The sequence below is a fragment of the Cupressus sempervirens genome, chromosome 10 (genome assembly GCF_028749045.1).
Source record: "Cupressus sempervirens isolate cs-2001-9-10 chromosome 10, ASM2874904v1, whole genome shotgun sequence".
Classification (NCBI taxonomy): Eukaryota; Viridiplantae; Streptophyta; class Pinopsida; order Cupressales; family Cupressaceae; genus Cupressus; species Cupressus sempervirens.
Genome location: NC_143127.1, coordinates 477,211,428 through 477,230,612, shown reverse-complemented (window position 1 = coordinate 477,230,612; position 19,185 = coordinate 477,211,428).

The window sequence follows — 19,185 nt, the reverse complement described above, 5'->3', positions numbered from 1 at the left end:
TTATTAGAATGGTATATATGTAATGTATTGTATCATTTTCAATATATGGATGTATAATCAAGGAATGGATATGTGATATTTTGAAGAAGAGTGAATGTGAATCAACAATAGAGCAGAGTATACAGTAAGGTCATTAAGGAGCAACAAAGACATATCAATCACAAGAGGTGATCTATACATAAAACATCTATTTAGCAATCAAGTTGTAAGTTAGATCTATTATTTCATCCTGATAGGTGAATCATTTTTCCAAATCCTTTAACAAGGTAGATTTAATAGTCTTTTTATAAATCTCTTAACAGAGTGCATACTTCATTGTATGTTTGTAAAACCTCTAACAAGGTGGATCTAGCAGTCCAAATTGCTCTTAATAGGGAAGATCATTAGAAGTGGTCCATGTAAGCCCTAACAGGCCAACTTTATACTACAGTAGTGAATTTTTGTGGGTATCATCCCCACCCCAGTTTTACTTTCTATTTGGAAGGTTTTTGGGTCACCAAAATACTGTGTTCATGTGTTATGAATGTTTATCTTTTCTCATGCATGCAGTAGATTAAATGAATGGATGGTAAATGATTTATATTGTTAAATTGATTTAAATATTTTGAGGTTACTAATTTACCCCTCCCCTCTCAGTAACCTAGTTAGTCTTTATTATTTCCAACAATTGGTATCAGAGCATTGTGGTTCTCAAGATAAAGTTTGATAGCTTGAGCAAGGATCAAGGACAATGTAGATATTTAGACTTGATAAAGCTATTGAGAATGAGAAGCTAGATCTAGAAATGGCCATAGCTCAACTCAAGGAAGCAAAAGAGCATCTTTCCCTATCACTAAAAAGAATGAAGGAGCTTGCAAGATAGATGAATGACCATCAGTATGTTGAAGAAAAGATTGAAGACTTTTTCCCATCAAGCAATTCAGATGAAGCTAATGAGGCAACCAAAGAACTCCCAGAAAAGAATGACTCTCTACAAGAAGAGGTAAGAAAATTGAAAAGAGAACAAGAAGTTTAGTCAATAATAATGTGAGAAATCTTGGAACAAAGGAATAAGGCAAATGAAGACTTGGAGGCAAGGAACAATGAAAATCAAAGTCAATCCATTCAGCAAGAAAGTCTTATCAATCAACTCTCCAATGCAAATGAGGAAATCATGAATCTGAGATCTGAAAATGAAAGCTTAAGGAATGATCTAATCACTAAAAGATAGAACAATGAAAGATTGAAAGCTGATCTAATTTCTGAAAAGCAACTCAATGAAAGGATGGTGAAATCTCAAGCAGACATGGATCAACTGACTCAAAAAAGTGAGTAGAATCTCTATAGGCAAAAAGGTAAAATAGGACTTGGTTACAAAGAAGAAGGTGAATCTTCAAAACAAGATGCCCACAAGAATCAAAGACCTACTTGCAATCACTATGGTAAGTTGGGTCATACATAAAACAAATGTTGGAGCAATGTAAAGGCAAAATTCAATGGAAAATGCTAAAAAATTTGTAAACATGGTCATAAAGCTAATGAATGCAAGGAGAAACCAAAATTTGAAGGTAAATGTCACAAATGCAAGAAATAAGGTCACAAGGCATCTGAATGTAGATCTAAATCATTCAATCCAATTGAATAAATTGTCAAAGCAATATTTGGTTGGGATTATAATGCTTGGTGTAGATGTCACTATTGTGGAGAATATGGACACATTGGCATAGATTGTACAAGGCATCACTTGAGAAAGAGGGATTCAATGGTAAGATGTTATACATGCATTGAAATTGTTCACATAGCTAAAAATTGCATGAATATAGGAAGAGTTGAAGATGAGAAGAAATCTAAAGTTGATAACATCAAGAAGTAGATGAGACAATAGTGGATTCCTAAATCTATTGAGTAGAACAATTGAAATGATGGCAATGTCACTCAAGAAGTGGGTGACTCCACGATTTCCAATTAGACTCATGAAGGAGGAACTAGAACTGCATCTTCAAGCTATATCTTGAGCAGATCCAAGTAGAAGAAAGCAAAGGATCCAAATCAATATTTTAGATACAAAGTGATCACATGAGATCAGGCCTTACTGAGCAAGGTTAGTCTCAGACTCAACCGAGCTAGGTTGGGAGTAATGAAAAGTTTGTTCGATTACTGAGTCACAAGTTTCTACTGAGCTAGTGAGTGGATGATAGTTTTTCATGCACTACATCATTATGGTACCTATCATTAATGGTGAATTTTCATTAAAAAAGGGTAGAATTCAACTTCATTTTTCACCATGACTTCAGTATTCACAGAGCTAAGATATTTCTAGGTGCATCCAAAAAATTTCAAGCGAATTTGCAGCGAAGAATTTGTTCAAAAATTTCTATCACTTACTGAGTAGTGATGGCATCCAAAAGTACAGTAGTAGCAAGGTGAAAAGAGGTTCAAAAATGTTGGTTAAAGGCATGGAGTGAAAAGCACCAAATTTCAAACTAGTTTTAGCAGTTGCAGAGGTACTCGACCCTAATGGTGCATAATCCAAAATTCCACCCAAGGTACTTCTGATAAATGATATACGCACTCATTTTAAGTATTCTATTTAGGAAATTGGAATCCTAGAAATGGATAGTGCCTTAGAATAAAAGTTTTTTGATGGCTCATTGAAACCCAAACATAAGCACCTAGAAACAAAAGGGTTGACCCATATCACACACCTGCCAAGGAGTTTTTAGATAGAATGGATTAGGTATATTCTTAGTCATGTGCACAATGGTCAACTATGGTTAGAGAAGCCTGTGTTAATAACCAAGAAGATGATTTACAAGATTACTAGCCTTCCCATGCTGAGCAAAGAAAAATTTACCAAAATCCTAGGTCAGGATGAACTCCAGAAGAAAACCCTAGCTGAGTGGGATGGTAGACGTTTAAAAATTAGCACCATTTTAGATGTCGAGTTAGGTTTAGTATTCATGTAATTTCTTAGAAGATTTATAGCTCTAGTCATTTGAACAGTGTGCCATGTGAGGCAATAGATTTAGCTTTTAAAGTTGTGAATAAAAACATGGAATTTGACTTGTTAGAATTACTATTGAGACAATTGAACAAGAATATGGATAGTATTAGAACATCAAAGAACAACCCTTAAAAATTTGGTTCTTTGTTGACATGTCTTTTCTTTTATGTGAAAAAGTTTTTCCCATCTAAAGGTTCTATAGTATGGAGAAAAGATATTCCTATTCTATATTAGATAAATGAGTTCATTGCAGAAATGGGTGTAAACTTTGACAGAATTATGGATAATTATTTTGAAGATTTCAAGGAAAGGATGAACAACAGGTTCAAGATTCCTCCTAAACTTATTGAGGGTTATAAAGATGATGTGTGTTTCATGGTTGACTGTGATAGAGTATACATTCAAGCAATCAGGCCCCGAGTTACATGGGTAAAACCTCTCCCATATGAGGTCAATATTGATGATACCAGGGATATTATTGAAGCATTGGTAAATAAACTTGTAGATCCAAAGCAACCAATATTTGGTACATATGATGAGGCCAAAGCCAGAATTGAGCTTGAAATCAAGCTACCCTAGGCAATCAGCAAAGGCAAGAGGAAGATAGCTAAGATGAAAACTACCACTGTCCCTCTAATGCTTACCAAGGGTAAAGGAGAGGATGTAGAAGAAGAAGAAGGAGAAGGAGAAGAACAAGAAGCTGAGAAGAAGGTAGAGCCAGCAAAGAAGAAGGGTAGGGTAACCATTACCAAGACACCAAAGGCCTCCACACTTGTTTTCACTAGAAGAGGAAAATGTAAAGTTGAAGTTGTTCTTAGCAAGCCCCCACTTACCTTCCAAGAAAGATTGAAATAGATGGAAGAAGGAGCAGGAATCACAAAATTCAAGGCTCTAAAGTTTGAAACAAGGACTAATGTCGAGAATATGCAAATTAAGGAGTTGGTACTCACCAAAATGGGAAAATGGAAGTATTCCCTAGATTAGATTGCTCCTCAAATCTCAAAAGAATTATTAGTAAGATTGTAGCCTAGGTGGGAATCAGCTACATAGAAAGCTAAAGATATTTATGAATAATCCTTGAAGAAATTATTGCCTAATCTCACAAATGTAGAAGTAAAGGCAGCCATGAAAAATAATGAAGGTAAAATGATGATTAGATTCCATACATGTTTGATTTTAATCAAAGATATTGAGCATGTTGTTAGAGATGCAACAAACATGTCGAAGAACATTTATCATCTACATAAGCCCAATGATGACCTAGTGGAAATCAAGGATGATGATGGTGACATTGATGATGATGAAGAGGATAACACTCCATGTGTTACATTTTATGTTCAATACTATCAAGCATTAAGGGTTGATGATGAAGAGAAAGAGGTAGAAGCTAAAGAGGAAGACAAGGAAGAAGATGATGAAGATGATCCAATGAAAATTGTAGCAGAAGTCATTGCTTCCCTTCCTCATTCTCCACCTAAAACTACTACATCATCAAGCTTGGAGTTAGTTTCAAAAAGTATGATTGCAATCACCTCAAAAATATTGTCTACACCTACTATCTCACAGTTGTAGGTATTTACAATGGAAGTTTCAACCACTTCATCTACTGAGCTGCAGCCCTCTTCATCAGATCCTAAGCAATCTACTTCAGCAATATGCATAGCTGGTAGTTCTCAAATTGTGTCAACTTCTTAGTAGCACCATGTACAATCAGTTTTCCAGTTTATTCTATAGTTTTGTCAACTACAACTTTAACAACACTAGTTTTTGTTTTAGTTAGTTCTACAATTGTGAGTATTCCATTTTGTATACCACCTATTAATACTTCATTTTTGGGAAGCACATTAGTTTTGGATTCAGTTAGTACTTCTTTCAACTTTCCTTTAGTTGGACCAATTCAAGTTTTTACTGCAAGTCCAACCACTTCTACTATTGTTTCCATTTCTAAGTCCAAGGAAGTAAGCACAGAAGTAAAACCAAAGACTCCTCTAAAACTTCTGTTTACTAGAAAAGTAATTGATAAATACATTGATTTGGACAAGGAAATTGTTATTCCTAAGATAGATCTGGACACTGCTACAACTAACTAAATGATATTGGTCAGTCAGCTTTTAGAGCAAAAGGCAAGGTAGAAGTAGCTTAGAGATAAGAGAGATAGAGAGTTCACTATAATTGAGAATGCTAAAAATATAATAACTGAGGCTATAGGTGTTGATGTTGACTCATCTCAACACATTTTGTTACAATTGGAAGAAGCTATGAATAAGTTCAATGAGGAAACTTCTAGCCAAGAAAATCTCATTGAGAAGGTAGAGAAGAAATTTGATAATAAAGTTCTTGAGCATATTGCTCAACACATTGCAATAAACCAAGTAGAGTTATCTACAATTTTGAACAACCTTGAACAATCCTTCACCAATGTAACATCAATTTTTGGCAAGTTTTGTGATGTTATCAAGTATACTAAGGAGATAAAGGAGAAATTGAGTAAGATTGATGCTGATATGAAGGCAAGTGCTCAAAGGCTACAACTTGACCCTAGTTCAAGCTTAGCACATCACATAAAGGTGAATTTTTTGTCAAAAATGCAAGCAAAATTACTTAGAGAGGAAGGCAAGATCAGGTCCACATTGATTGATATACAAAATATGATCCTTTTAGTTATGGACTTAATGCAAAAAAACATTTCATATTCAAAAACATTAGTCCAAGACAACAATTTTTCTATAGCAGATCATATGATTGAACTTTCTGCAGAAGTTCAAGTGGCACTCTCCACCTACAAAATTTTGAAAGATAATTTGGATAAGACATTGGCTGTTATTCTCAAGGTACACTCCAAATTTCTCTGAATTTTTGATGTCTCTATTTGAATATTTTGCATATCTCTTTGGAATTATTGTCAAAAAGGGGGAGTATGAGATAGTAAAAGCCAGGGGGAGTAAGAGATAGTAAGAGACTTGTGGAGAAATCAAGAGAGAAAATAGATTGATAAAAGTTATGTATATATTATGCCATATGTATGGGGGAGATATATAAGAAATGTATATATAGTAGCTTAACAAAGATCAATTTTGAAAAATCAAAATCAATATGTCAGTGTACATAAGTTTTGTCTCATAAGTGTTTTTGTCACTAATGCCAAAGGGGGAGATTATTGGCATTATGTTGTATTTATCATTAGTGATAACACTTATTTGATTCTAAATGATTACTAAGATCATCACTGAATCTACAATTTATATTGAGCATTCAGTGGTTACCTTGTGTTGGGCATTCATTTTGCACGAGGTCAACGGCAAGAATCCATAGTGTAATTCCTCTCTTGAAAAGAAAATCTTTTTAAGGATCCACTCCAAGGTTCAGTATTTGTCTTGCGACGTACCAAAATCCACTCAGTAGAAGATAAATGTGAGTGTTCACAAGGAGGCCTTTGTTGGTTCCAAGAACTCTTTTATCTCATAATTGAAGTAAAATTTGTTCGCTATCTCAAAATATTACACCAAAAGAACAATATTTTCCTATTTTCCTATTTTTCAATGAATGCAACTCTAACAATACAAGTACTATGAGGTCCTACTCTAATAGGGGGGTTAGCAAAGAAAATAACGAAATTGAAAGAAAAATAATGTGAAATCAAATAACTTGAAATTGAAATTCCTAAACGGACATAAGCTACAGGACACAACACGCTGCGAGTTAAACCTTCAAAAAAATAAATAGGAAACCAATGAAAACAAGAGCAGTTCTTCCTAGAATCCACTGATGTAATTGTTAGTGAGAATCTTTAACAAATTGAATGATGTTTCACTCTTCATCAAATCGCAAGGCCATGGAAAGTGTACTCATGCTAGACAAAAAGCTATGTAGAGACAAATCGGGTGATCTCTTCTCAAGCTCGTTACGTCAACAAAATTCACATATCTATAGCAAAAACTAGAACTAAAAGATCACACATCCATAAACAATGCAATAAACCTTTGGCTCAATCATAATCTCATGAATAAAATCCACAAAACAATGACACATTCAGGCAAGAATAACTACACTTTGAATGCTAGCACCAAAAGCATAATTTTATTGCATAATAATGGCGGCCTTTTTTACATTTTACAATGGGGTATTTATAATAAATCATATCCTCAATTTGTGTTAAGAGTGAGAGATATCTTGATGCAATAAAATGCTTTTAAAACATTTAAACAAACTAAATATATACAAACTGACAATCTAACTAGTGCTTAGAGGAACTCCATCCATATTTTATTCATTATTTGGATGCATGAGTCCTTTACATGTCAAAAACAAAGAAAGCATGAGAGAGAAAGTAGGAGGAAGCCATCAATCAAGGTGGAAGTGCATGGAATCATCAAAAATAGAAGTTGCCCCTTCACTAGACGTGTGTCAGAGTTAACTTGTCATCAGAATGCACTCTTGATGCATGGAAAGTGCTAATTTTTGAACTGGCAGTCAACTGTCGATTCACCTCTAAATTGCAGAGCTGCAGACCTACACACCTGTGGAGCTCAAAAATGCAGAGTTGCAGACCTACGTACCTATGGAGCTATGAACCTACAGACCTGCAGACCTCAAAAGCTCAATTCACCAAAAAATCAAAGCTCTCAATTTTTAAAATAGTTTCTGGGTTTTTCTCAAATGAGGTTTTAGATTGTTTTTTGTATACATTCTTTGCCCTTTTTTGATGATTTACATCCTCTTTATAGCCAATTAATTTCATAAACTTGCACTCCTGCTTCTTCAATCTAAAATCCCAAAGCACTTGCATTGTATCTTGTCATTAATAGCTGCATAAGATGAGGAACATATTCTGCTTCATGTGTTTAACCTCTATATCTTCGACCTTTGTCTTCTCTACAACTACCCTATCCTTCCTAGTGAGAAACCAAGTGATCCAGATGATCAAATGTTTGAAAAAAATTCATATTTTTTCACAAATTTTTCTAGGCATTTTTTAATGGCTTTTTTGGAGGTCTTCTGCTCATAATTTCAAGTTGAAACTTTCATTAGTCCTTATAAGTAGGCAGTTGAAGGCTCACTAAAATTAGATCTTCAATTCTTCTTTCCAACGGTGTAAGTGGTTCTGAATTTCGAGCTCCGAGTCAAAAGTTATGACCTCGACAAGTTAAGGATACCTTTTTTACCTACAAAAAGAAGCAAACATTAGTCTGAAGAGATGAAAATTCTTAATTAAGACAAATTTTAGTGCGCTACACATGTCCTTTTATTTTATTTTATTCTATTTTTTATTTTTATTGGTTTTTTGAAAAATGTCTAGGTGTGTGGGGCAAAAGCACATGTGGAGGAGAGCACAGAGCTCATGGCAAAGGTACACGGTTGTAAGGCACGTGCGATGCATTTTAGCGGCATGCATGTGGAGCAGAGGTGAGCGCACGTGCATAGACACAGCACAGATGAACGAGGTGTGGTCTACAGGAGAAATGGGTGTCCACACGATGGAGAGCACGTGTGGATGCAAGGGAGGACTGTGTGTGCGACATGGAGGGGGAGAGGTGCAATGGTAGAGGAGAAGCACACATGTGTAGCATAGCAGAGGAGGTGCACACACGTGGCACTAAGAGGGAGAGGTACACACATAGTGTGATAGAGGAGAAGTGCGTGCACATGGCACAACAAAGGAGGTGAGCATGTGTGGCACGGAGAGGGAGAAGCACATGCACAGTGCGATGGAGGAGAGGGAGAAGTGTACATGTAACACAGCGGAGGAGAAGCATGCATACATGACATGGCAGGGGAGGCATGCATGCTCGATGCAGAGGTGGAGGTGCGTGCACATGGACTTCCCTCTTTCTTTCTTTCTTTCTTTCTTTTTTAAATTATTTTTTTAATTTTTCAAATTTCTTTTTGGTTTTTTGACTCTAAAATTCTAACTTCTAACCAAATTTTCTTCTTCTGACTCTCGAACTATAAGTTCAAGAGTCAAAAAAAGTAGGGGCTCCCCAATCCCTTTAAGGAACGGGGCATGTGTTGTGAACAACACAACACCTTGTAAGTTCAATAGTTAAGCAATTCACACCGAACATTCCTTAAGCTATCGAGTGAATGTGCAGTTCAATAGTGTTTACCGAGCTTCACAGTGTCCACTGACTCATCAGTCAATGTGATATGAAGCCAATTTCTACCAAGTGATGGATGTGTAGTGTTTACCAAGTGATAGCAAGGTAAATGAAGGATTCAATATCTACCGAGTGACACTATATCTACTAAATCTCCAATGGTTATCGGGTTCCAAGCTATGTTGTGTGATTAGTATGGACCAAGCTTCTACTTCTACCAAGTGCAGACGATGTCGAGTAATGTAGTGGATGACGAGTATCAGAAGGTCACCAAGTCATCTTGAAGAACTTGAGTTTTCTATTGTTTGGCTGACTCAATAATATTTTGTTTACTTGTGTTTTAGCCGACCTTGTAATTATAATTATTGGAATGGTATATATGTAATGTATTGTATCATTTTCTATATATGGATGTATAATCAAGGAATGGATATCTAATATTTTGAAGAAGAGTGAATGTGAATCAGCAGCAAAGTAGAGTATACAACAAGGTCATTAAGGAGCAGCAAAGACATATCAATCACAAGAGGTGATCTATACTTCAAAGATCTATTTAGCAATCAAGTTGTAAGTTAGATCTATTGTTTCATCATGATAGGTGAATCAATTTTCAAAATCCTTTAACAAGGTAGACTTAACAGTCTTTGTATAAATCTCTTAATAGAGTGCATACTTCATTGTATGTTTGTAAAACCTCTAACAAGGTGGATCTAGCAATCCAAATTGCTCTTAGTAGGGAAGATCATCAAAAGTGGTCAATGTAAGCCCTAACAGGCCAACTTTATACTGCAATAGTGAAGTTTTGTGGGTATCATGCCCACCCCAATTTTACTTTCTATTTAGAAGGTTTCTGGGTCACCAAAATACTATGTTCATGTGTTATGAATGTTTATCTTTTCTCATGCATGCAGTAGATTAAATGAATGAATGGTGAATGATTTATATTGCTAAATTGATTTAAAGTTTTTGAGGTTACTACTTCACCCCTCACCTCTTAGTAACCTAGCTAGTCTTGATTATTTCCAACACACCAATCATGCCAAAATGTATTATGTGAAATGTAAGTCTAAGATTATCGAGCTATGCTAAACATTCAACCAAAAAAGCAACACATACATTCATGAAAAGACAAAAGGAAACAACCAAATAGAGAATGCAAACTAAGTATGAACTCCCAAATGCCTCCTTTGATGTGTATATGGCCAAGGATGAGGTGTGTCTGAACAATGGTTTCTCAAGTTTCCATAATGGATGTATGAAATTATTAGTATAGTAATGGTGTTTTGACAAGTTTTAGCTCTCAAAATAGCATAATAACTTTTTTGAAATGGTGGTTAATATTATAAAGGATGGATGGTTCAATTTTTAGGCCAAGGGTAAGGAAAATGGATGGTCAAGATGTAAAACAAAAAGATCATGAGGGAGGTCTAGGATTAAAGGATAAATGAGCACGTGGATTGTGCTTTTTCAAATCAATAGTCTCTCAACAAGTGTCACAAGGAGAATGAGTGTGATAAAATAGGCTTTTTGGATGGATAGTTAACTAAAGATGGTTTGAAATGGACTTTAGTGCTTGTATTTGAGAGAGGGAGATGTGGAAAGAGAGTAGACTTAGGCTCTAAGTCAAAGAAGCCTAACTCATGCCTCAAATTATGCAAATGATCTAGAGGAAGTAAATAGACTTAGACATCAGGGTGATGTGGCTCAAATAAGGGGGCCATGTGGCTTAGATAGAGGAAATGATATGGCTTAGATGAGGGGGTGATGCAGATAGTGAATGGATTTGTTAGAAAAATGGAAGGTGGAGGAATTAATTAAATAGAAATTGGAAATCTAGGATTTTAATTAAATAGCTTGTGAAAACCATTTTATTTAATTAAGGAATAGAGAATCAATCAATAAATCAAACTATTAGTTATTGTTTGACTATTAATTGGATAGTTATAGTAAATTGAATAAATTAACTGACTAGGAAATAACATAAATTAATCAAATATTCAATATTTAGTTAGAAATGCCTTAGAAGATTATTAAATATGATTACTTATTGTGTTATCAGATTTAGGTCTCTACACAAATAATTAATTAATATTTATTATTAATTGTTCCATTTCCATGAAAATTTTGATTTTCCTAATTTCTAATTTCTATTTTCTATTTTTTAGTAAATTCTAAGTTTTTGAATTTAAATATTGTAACACTTACATATTCCCCCTAATTGTGCTTCCACCTCCTATTTTCTAGCTTACATTTTCTTACACTTTCTATTCATTTTTTCACACACCTTCTTGTTGGAAGTCTATTGGAAATTAAGATACTAAGAGGGGGGTGATTCAAGATCTATAAAACTTTTATCTACTTGAAACAAATCAAATGTATTCACCATTAACCTATCTCATATTAGCATCATATAACCATATAACCATAAATTGAAATAGATCTACTATTCATCACATGCATAAACATAAAAGTAAATGTAAATACATAACACAAAAGATTTAGTTACCTGGAAACCCTCCAAGGTGAGGGTAAATTTTGGGTGGCGATGACACCCATGAATCTTCACTACTACAAAAATAAAGTGTCTCTATTAAGGATACAATGTTTGATCACTTCTTATGATCTACCCTATGAGGGGACTTCCTTGCTAAGATCTTACAAGACTTATTCATTCTACCTTGATTAAAGAATTTAAACTTACAACTAAACTCTGTTAGGATATTTGAATAAACCTGTTAAGACCACTATGTTAAGAGATTTACCCTAATTAACTTGCTAGAATGTATTAGTACATGATCCTTTGGTTAGCACTCTATTACTAGATTATAGATCTACTCTTTCCAATTCTAATTTAATCTCTTTATCTAATAAAATTTTTTCTTTCCTTCATTACTAGGTTTCTCTATCTAATCTCTACTTCAAATCATCAAACATAGCCTTCCTTCACTCATACACTTGTCTCTTCTCTCTCTCTCTCAATCCTTCACTCATTATCTCATTGATTTGGGGTTTAGAACCTCCGATTAATAACCATCTACAAAAGGTTCTAGATCATAATCAATGATCCAAATTTCTCCCTTTTGTCACTTATTCCTTCCATTTTTTTGATTGGTTACATTGGCTTCATAGGGATTGATGACCTCTGAAAAAATGTGTACACAACTCCTTATTTGTCTACATAATCACTAAATCATGTATATAAGTCAACTAAAATTGTTTACATAAGTGTTTGTGTCATTCCAAACTCATATACCAAATTTGGTTTACTTGACACTAGAATATCTTGACACTTGGTCATAACTAATCCTCATATCCATTAGCTTATGTATGATCAACATTAACTATATGACTCAACATGAACTGGCTCTATTTAGCTTAGTGTCTATTTACTTCTATCTTTACTTGGCATTAACTGGCACTCAGTATGTATGGGCTGCTTGGCAACCTAAGGCTTTCTTGACTCAAACTGAAATGTAAACAAGTCTAGAATCATTCAACCTTCATTGGGTGTCTTGGTCATAGTGATGACCGACCAATATTGCCTAGGATATGACTACATATTTGACACTAATGGGCAACATGACATAGAGATCAATAATCTCCCCCTTTGACATTAGTGGAAAAACACTTTGTCGTGACTGATTAATCCATTCAAAATTTTAAAATAGCACTCCCCCCTTAGACTATGACTTGGTCTTCATAAAGACTTTACTATATACATCATATATACATATCATCAAAAATTATTAATACATTACATGATGTCATACCTTTGATATTCAATTGATTTCCCTCTATGACATATGCATGACCTTCTAAGTTAGATCTTATTCCTCCTTGTTTATATATTTTCTCTTTATATCTATTTTTCCCCTTGTTTTTGTCACTTATAGTTGCTAGAGTGAAGGGGTCAAACCATATTTATCCAAAAATGTTTTGTGAATCAATATAATAATGGAAATTGAATTATTCCAATTGGTTCTAATAAATTCCAAAACTGAAATTTTAATCTCTATTTGAGTAACTAAATCAACTAGATTTTCTACAATAGAGAGATGGAAATCTAGTCTTGCTATCTCCTTTGATAATACTAGCTCTCTCTACATTACCTCCAAATGAGGTATCAACATGGATTGAATAGAAATAAAACTTTCTCTCATGCATCCATTTGTGTCTTGTAATTCAACCAATCTCCCTTGGGGAAAAAATATTTTTTTTAAAAATGAATAGAGCTTGAACTTTTGTCCATGCTCAAAGAATTTCTTGTAGACTTCAAGTATAGCTACACTTTCTCAATCCGATCTTAAATATTTTGTGTGAACCTTGGTACATCACACAACTTTCTATGAAAATTTTGAATATTCTTTACAACTTTCTCTATATTATTTACAAGGTTAGAAAGTTCAACTTGCTTTATAGCAATCTCAATTGACACTTTCTCTAAAACTTGCTTCTCAAATTTCTTCTTAGAATAGTGAAATAATTTCTCATTTGCCTCAATATCATTACTGTTAACCTTCACAATAATGTTAACTAATTGGTCTATAAAAAAAAATTTCTCATTAATACCATATATATCAAATGTATCAACAAAACTATCCTTAATCTCATGTAGTACTTGCCTTTGTTGATGTTCGCTTTTCATTTCTTCTTATTTTTTATTCCTTTTAATTTCATCTTACAAAATTTTCATTTGATCTAGAGTCATATTGTTAGGATCAAACTTGGGAATTATAATTACCTCATCTAGTATCAGTGGCTTTCTAGGTGACTTGGCCTTCTTCTTCATTTTCTTCAACTTTGGTGTATTGGCACTCGACAATAATGTTTGCAATGGTGTCACTTCAACACTCGGCCTCAACATCTCTTGAAAACTTATTTCAACATTGATTACAATGGACTCCTTCTAAGTATATATCACTAGTTCATCAGGTGTATCAATTATCTTTGTTCCAAATAGTGTAGAGGGTACTACACTCAAAAGTTGGACCAATGTTTGAACTTCCACTTGCTCCCATGATTCCTTGATGCTTTGTTGCATAGCCTCTTGTATTCTATCAATATAACATCTTAAGACATCAATTGTAGATTTATCTACTTTCTGTATCTCTTTTCCTCCTTTTTCAATGATAAGAATTTCTTGAGTCATTGGATGTAAAAGTGTAATCATCACCTTGCCCTGTTCCTTGACACTTACATCTTGTAGGATATTCTCTTCAATTGTGACTATTGAATGAATATGTTTTGAATCCATAGTTGGTGCTTTACCAATCCTTGAATAATCTTGAATTTATATTAGTACTAAATTAATGCATGGTAGATGAGTATTTGAGGTGGCATTAATGAATGCTTCATTCTTGAGTTCTTCCTTAGTCAAGACATTAATATTTTAATGTCTTTCCTTGGGTATTTCTTCAATAGTGACAATGTCTTATTGTTCACTCTCTTCTACCTTTCTGCTTATTTCTTCCTCTATATTATCTGACTCATTATAATCTTCTTTATTATCCAATTTGATTATTTCATCCTCCTTTTCTTCTTCTACTGTTGAAACTAACAACCCAAATGCCTTCTTCCAAGCCATATGCTTTCTTACACTATATCTTCAATTTTATTTTTCAAAATTTTATAATCTCGTGTCTTGGTAACAAACTTCTTAGAAAAATCCCTTAGGGCTATAGACATTTGTTTCTTCCTTAAACCTGGTATAGTTTGGGCTAATTTTTGACATAACAATCAAGTTTGTTATTAGTGACACACACTTATTCATATTGTATATAGCTACTAAGATCATTGTATAGTTCTTAGTGTTTTCCATGTAATTTAGTTGTTGCCAAGTTCTACAGTGGCTACCAAGTCCTTTGGACACATCTTCGTGATTACTAAGTAGATTCAATTAATGTGAAGACCAGCAATGTAAATCTTGCATTTTAGTTGATGCCGAGTTTATCAATGGGTTACCAAGAAATGCAGTGTTCACTGAGTTCACAATGTATGTGATGAAAGTCTAGTGTTAACCAAGAGACTTAGTTTATACTGAGCTTGAGGTGAGAATGTTTGCTGAGTCATATAGTGTAAATTAGAGACTTAGTTTATCTGATGAGTTTCATAATGTCTACCAAGTTACCAGTGTAGACCAAGTTCAAGACTACTTAGAAGTGATCAATATGGATGGATCTTCTATGTCTACTGAGTGCATGATGATGTTGAGTATTGACAGTGGATGCCAAGTATCAAAACCTCACCCAGTCAGTCCTCAAAACCTGAATGTCTTCATGTGGGCCCACTTTGTAACATTTGCGGTAACTTGTATGATGGTCAAATTTGTAATTTTTATAATTGGGTTGATATATATGTAATGTATTACATTATATCTAGTATATGTATGTGTGGATGTAATGTATTGTATGCAAAGATAAAGATGTGAATGTGAATTACATTAGAGAAAAATAAAAGGAGTAAATTATAAAGGCCATAATAGCATAAGGAGTAGCAAATACATATCTATCATAGAAAGGTGATTAGTACACAAAGGAATCTCATTCAGCAAGCTAAGTTGCAAATCAAAAATCATCTATTGCTTCATCCTAACAAGTGGATCAATCAAATCCTTTCACAAGGTAGACCTAATAGTCTTTTTTAAATCTCTTTACCAAGTGCATACTTAATTGTATGTTTGTAAATCCTTTCACGAGGTCAACCTTGTAGTCCTTATTGCTCCTAACAGGGAAGATCATCAGAAGTGATCAATGTAAGCTTTAACAAGCTAACTTTATACTACAGTACTAAAGTTGTGGATATCATCTCCACCCCAATTTTACTTTCTATTTGAAAGTTTTCTAGGTCACCAAATCTTTGTGTTTCAGTGTTATGAATGCTTTTAGTTTATTATGCATGAAATTAAATCATAATTTATATTATGGATAAATGCTAATTGAATGGTTAGACTAGAGGTTGAAATTGTTGAATTTTTAGAAATTATTGATTCACCTCTCCTCTCTTAGTAACTTAAAAATTGGTATCAAAGCTTTTTGGTTCTCAGGAGAAAGCTTAACAACTTGAGCAAAGATCAAGGCCATTGAGATATTTAGACTTGACAAATCCACTAACAATGAAAGGTTGGATTTAGAAATGGCCATTGCCCAACTCAAGAAAGAAAAGGAGCAACTCTCTCAATCCTTGAAAAGAAGAATAGAACTTGCAATTCAAATGAATGATCAACTCTACATTGAAGAAAGAATTGAAGACCTTCATTCAAGAAATTCAAATGAAGCCAATGGAGCAATCAAAGAACTCCTTGAAAAGAATAGTTTCCTACAAGAAGAAGTAAGAAACCTAAAAAAAGAAAAAGAGATTCAGTCAATAAGGTTATGTGAAGTATTGGAGCAGAGAAACAAGATAAAAGAAGAGATAGATGGAAGGAACAATGAAATATAGAACCAATCCCTTTAGCAAGTAGACCTTATTGATCAACTCCAATGAAAATGAAGAAGTCATGAGCCTAAGATTTGAAAATGAAAGAATGAGGAATGATCTAAATTCTGAAAAGAAAATCAATGAAAGAATGAAAAATGATCTAAAATTTGAAAGAAAAATCAATGGAAGATTGAAGAATGATCTAAACTTTGAGAAGCAAATCAATGAAAGAATGATGAAATCTCAAGAAGACATGAATCAATTGAATGATAAAAACCTCTATAGGCAAAAAATTAAAGTGGGAATTGGATATACAAAAGGAGAATCATCCAATCAAGGAGCTCAAAAGAATCAAAGACCTGCTTGCAGTCACTATGGTAAGAGAGGTCACACATCAAACAAATGTTGAAGTAATGGAAAAGCAAAGTTCAATAGAAAATACTACAATTGCAATCAGCATGGCCATACAGCTAATGAATGTAAAGAGAAACCAAGATTTGAAGGAAAATGTCACAAATGAAAGAAACATAGACACAATTCATCAAAATGCAAAACTAGTGTATTGAATCCAGCAGAGAAATTTGTGAAAACAATATTTGGATGGGACTACAACACTTGGTGTAGATGTCATTACTATAGATAATTTGGACACATTGGTATTACTTGTGTTAAACATCATATGAGCAAAAGAGATACCACTAAAAGATGTTTCATTTGTATAGAACTTGGTAATCTTGTCAAGAATTGCATGAATACTAGTAGAATTGAAGATGAGAAAAAAGAAAAAGCTGATGATATCCAAAAATAGATGAGATAGAAATGGGTTCCTCATTCTACCAAGGATACAAGTCCAAGCAATGATGGTCAAGTCACTCAAGAAATGGGTGACTCTACCACTTCTGACTAAGTTCCCAAGGGAGAACTAGAACTAAGCCATCAAAGAAGACATCCAAAAATAGTTCCAATTTAAAAGGTGGAAAAGATCCAAATATGTATTTAGGATACCAAGGGATCATTGAGTGAGATCAGTATTAGTTACTACCGAGTTACTTCTCTACCAAGTGAGGTTACGTCATAGACTCTACTAAGCAAGGTCAAGAGTGATAAAGATTCATATGGTTACCAAGTCATGAAGACGTCACCGAATGTTCAAAGTAGTGGATGACAATCTATTAATGTGATGTCATTCAATCTACCTTCATACCAAGCATTAATGGAAAATTTTCAACAAAAGGCATGCAATTGAAATCATTTTCAGTGCAATCAAAGTGATTTTCCAGTGAAATTTTTTTGAATTCTTTCAAACCCTACTGAGTGAAAATGGCATCCAATAGTAGAAAAGTTAAGTGAGGATCAGACATGTTGGTTCATGGAGTTGAGTGGAAGGCACCATATTTCAACCTCACTCCTATAGTTAGTGAAACCCTAGATCCAAGTAGTGCACAATCCCAAATTCCTCCCAAGGTACTTCCTATCGATGACATTCACACTCATTTCAAATGTGTTATCCAAGAAATTAGTACACTATAAATGGATGATGCCCTAGGTTAGCTATGTGTGGATGTAGTCCTAAAACTTGAGCATCAACATCTAGAAACCAAAGGGTTGACACACATCTCTCACATGCCCTGAGACTTTCAAATCAAATGGATTAGGTTTATCCTCATTCAGTCAGGTGCATAATGGGTAGTTACTGATAGAACAACCAATTCTAATAACTAAGAAGATGATTCATCAAATCATTGGCCTCCCTATGCTAGCCACAGCCAAAATGACAAAAACCTTAGGTCAGGTAGAACTGGAAAAGAAAACCCTAGCAAAATGGGATGGCAGAGGAATGAAAATTAGTAGTGTCACTGATGCAGAATTGGATTTTGGTATTCACATCATTACACACAAGATATATAGTTCAAGCAGACTAAATAGTGTGTCATGTGAAGTTGTGGACTTAGCTTACAAGGTGGTCAAGATCAATTTATCATATGACCTTGCCGAGCTATTGCTAAGATAGTTCAACAAGAACATGGAAAGAATAAGAACTTAAAACAAAAATCTTTGTAAGTTCAGTTCCTTGTTGACTTTTCTATTCTTTTATGTACAAAAATTCTTTCCTTCTAAAGGCACTATAGCATGGAGAAAAGATGTTTTTTTGCTCTATCAAATCAATGAGTATATTGCAGAGATGGGTGAAAATTACAATAGTATCATGGATAATTGTTTTGATGTATTTAAAGAGAAAATAAACAAAAATTTTAGAATCCCCAAGAAGCTAGTTGAGGACTACAAAGATGATATATGTTTCATGGTGGATAGTGATAAGGTGTATATTTAGGTAGTTAAGCCTAGAATAGTGTGATTAAAACCTCTTAGCTATGAGGTCAACATTGATAAAGCAAAGGATATCATTGAAGCTCTTATCAATGAATTAGCTGATCCTAAGGCTACATAATTTGGAATTTATGATGAAGCAAAGGCTAGGATTGAACTTGAAATAAAGCTCCCTCGAGTAGTCAACAAAGGGAAAAGAAGAACTGCAAAATTGAAATCAATTTCACCCCTTTTGTTAACTAAGGGAAAAGGTAAGGATGAGAAAAGTGAAGAAGTAGAGGATAAGGAAGAGTCTAAGGAAGAAGAGCCACTAAAGAAGAAAGGCAAGGAAATCATCACCAAGCTAGCAAAACCATCCACTAA